Here is a 3931-nt window from a genome sequence, read left to right on the forward strand (position 1 = left end):
AACACCTTGCATTTTCACATTGAGCTGGTTCATATGTTCAGTCATGTCCACGAGATAGTAGAACTTCAGGAGCCACTCGGTGTTAGCTAACTCAGGATGCTTGACATTTTTCATTTCAAGGAAAGTCTGGATTTTGCTCAGACAAGCTGCGAAACAGCAGAGCACCTTCCCTCTTGACAATGAACACACATTGCTGTGCAGAAGCAGACCAGAAACATTATTTCCAACTTCATCCAGCAGTGTTTTAAACTGGTGATCATTTAAAGTTCGGGCAACATTGAATTTGACCACCTGAATGACCAGTGACATCACCTCACCAAGCTGCTCGCCATACTTCTGAGCACAAAGCGCCTCCTGATGTAGGATGCAGTGTAAACTTAGGATGGGTCTCTTTTCATGTTCACAGACAAGCACTACAAATTCTCTGTTTTTCCCCACCATGCATGGAGCACTATCAGTACACACTGAAATAAGTTTAACCATCGGTAAATTTTTTTCTTTAGCGAACTAAATGAAAGACTTGAATAAATCCTCCCCTCTTGTTTACTCTTTCATAGGCAAAACAGCAAGACTTTCCTCATGTAGTGTGTCACCGACAGTATAGCTTGCAATCATGCTGGACCGGGATAAGTGGCTTATGTCTGTTGACTCATCCAAAGCTAGAGAAAAGAATGGTGCTGCATTTATGTCCTTCACTTGTGTTGCCTCAATTTGATTTGCCATCATGATAGTATGATCGTGAACAGTTCTTGCCGACAGAAGCATGTCTTTTATTTGTCTGATTATCTTGTCTTTATCTGAAAAGTTGTCAAAAAGTTTATTGGCAACATCAATCATGAATGTTTCGGCATACTTCCCATCTGTGAATGGCTTTCTGTTTCTCACAATTGCAAAAGCACCAGCAAAGCTAGCTGAATTCCAGTCACCTTGTTGGGTCCAAACACGGAGTTACTGCTGACTAGCTTGCACTTTGCACAGTAGCTCTTGACATGCTTTCTTCCTGCTGACCCCCAGTGGATATTTCGATGCAAATGTAGTATGGTGTGTGTCGAAGTGCCACTGTATATTTGACCGTTTCATCGATGCAATTTTATCATTGCATATTAGACACACTGCAGAACCTGCTTTCTCCACAAAGGTGAATTACTCTGTCCATTCCTATGGAAAAGTACGATATTCCTCATCTTTTTTTCTTTTAGCCATCTTCTTCGTCAAAAGGGTTTCTACTTGATTAAAAAGAAGGAAGTTTACTTCCTGATCTCACAACAACCTGTGTACATGATCCATTATCCAATAAAAATTTGGTGTTGTCCCAGAGGACAGCTGTGATTGGCTCCAGACACCCGCAACCATGAACATTAGCGGTAGGAAAGAAATGGATTGTAATACATGAGAATGTTTTATATTTTTAACATTTTTTTTATTAAAGATTTGTCTGCGAGCCAGATACAGCCATCAAAGAGCCACATCTGGCTCGTGAGCCATTGGTTCCTGACCCCTGCTATAAAATCAAAGACTTATGGAAGATAGGACCATTACCAAAAATTTTAAGACAGTTTTAACAGTTAATTTTCATTATTCAAAGAAGGATGGATTCTGAGGAGAAAAAAAAAAAAAGAATAATGCCAATTTATTAGCAAATCTTTTAAACTAGTTTTATATAGTTTAGTTTTCATATTAGTATATAACAGTCTAACAAAAAAAAAGACCTCAAAATTCTACATATAAAGTAGACATTGTGAATTAGACTAATTTCCCTTTGCCAAGAAATACAATTAGCTATGGTTTTGTTATGTTTATGATTTAATGGCAAAATTTACATTACCTATGGTTTTTATTAATTTCTTTTCTTCTCCATAAGCAGATATGTCTTGAACTTCTACAATATCTCAGATAGAACTTATACTTTAAAAAATTTTTATTGAATGAATATGGATGATATTTGTTAATAAAATTATACAAGTTTCAGTTGCACAACTGTCGGGAGCTGATCCACTAATGCTGGCTAACTAGGTCACAGCAGGAGAAGACCCACAACTGCTGATTGACAAAGTCACAGCAAAAGAAGATCAATAGCTACTGGTTGATAGAGTCACCGCAGTGAAGATCAATGGCTGCGGGTTGACAAAGTCACCGCAAAGGAAAGGCACAACGATACTTCCCCCTTTGATCTTTTGAATTAATCTGGCCTTATATCCCCCCTTTTCTGGGTGTGTGCTATTATTTATGGCACAGGGATAATAGTACCGTGCTTTCCCTGTATATTTGTAGTAATTTCTTTGGAAATGAGACAGAAGGTGTAAGTTCCACAGAAAAGCCTGTAAGCCCCTTGAACTGGGCTCATAAACATAAGAGGCTGGCCATGATATCCTTCATAAAGGGTTAAGTTTGTAGGAGAATTTCTTCTTATTAATCATGTTAGAAAGAATAAAGTTAGAACTTAACTAGTTTATAAATATAGTTAATGAATAAAGTTTAACTAGACATTAGAATCTTAGGTAAGGTGTAGTGGAGTGGCTCGTTGCATGGCCTTGGATGGAAGCGCAGCTGGCAAGTAAAGAATGTTTTGTTAAAAGACTTGTTTTGTGACTGAAGGCAGTTGCTGGGCTTTTCTCAGTAAAACATTCTCATGAGATTTTTGTATTTTCCAAGAATAAGGAGAGGAATGTGGTGGGATTCATAGCAGCAATAGCAATTAATGCCTTCTGATATTATGTTGCTACTAGCTATCTTGCAGGTGCACTCTTATGTATCTTTAAGTAAAAGTTACTCTTAATACTATGTTAGTTTCTTAAATTGCAAGCCTTTTGTAGTATTGTGAAAATAGAATTAGGACACTACATGAACTCAAGGCTATTTGCCTGAGCAAGCGGTAGTCCTTTGCTAGTCCTTGATGATTTCGTCTGCTATCTCTCTCTGCGCCCTTGACTCACAACAACAGTAAAATAGAGTTATTAATTAGTACTAATCTTTTAGAAGTTTGTACCGATATTGTTATTACTATTCAAGTTATTGTATAACTGTACTTTGAATAACTTACCACCTGACTTGTAGCTTATAGATATAAATTAACTGTTATCTATAAATATGTAACCATAGTGAAACTAAGACAATGATGTATTCAAAATACCATGTGATTGTAACTTAGTGTGTGTGCATAAAAAGTAATGTTAGACCAGCCATTGGCAGAGATGCCTGGCAGTAAATGCTAACCAGAGAATAAAGAGAAAGAAAGAATTCGGCTTTCTCACTGGATTTTGCTGACACCATCTCCTCCTGTGGGACCCCTGGATCCCCCCCGGGGCTGGACCCCGGCATATAACTCTACATCATCTATATGTTGCATGTGTGTTCACCATTCAATGCAAGTCTCCCTTTATCACCTTCTATCTCCTCTCTACTAACCTCCTCCCCCTCATATGCATAATATTTAAATAAATAAAAATTATATGGAAAATATGGCCTTCCCATGTAATAGTGCTAAAGTTAACAGATAACAGTATTTCTCTCAAGTCCATATTGTAACCTTAAAATTTCATAATCATTCTCTTCATTTGAGTGACTTCTTTCTTGACAATGATGACCCCAAACTTGCTTTGATAATTTTTAAGAATACTGAGATACTCGATACTAAGCTGCCCTTGCATTATGACAGCAAAAGATCCAGAATGTGATCTGTGCAAATCTTAGACTTTGCTATCTGCTCACTATAATATAAAATATAACAAAGGTGAAAGAAGTATATATAATATAGAAACCATGGTATAAATAGTTCAAAAGAAACATTGTAACTTTAGCATTAGTAAAACTTATTTAATAAGAGCCCTTTCTGGCTCCATATAAGGTAGATGCCTTTGTCATGTCATCTTGAGCATCACTTCACTTGTGTGGAGGACTAGAGCAGTAGTCCTATCAACACCTCACTCACTGG

This window comes from Saccopteryx leptura, chromosome 7 (assembly GCF_036850995.1).
Source record: "Saccopteryx leptura isolate mSacLep1 chromosome 7, mSacLep1_pri_phased_curated, whole genome shotgun sequence".
NCBI lineage: Eukaryota > Metazoa > Chordata > Mammalia > Chiroptera > Emballonuridae > Saccopteryx > Saccopteryx leptura.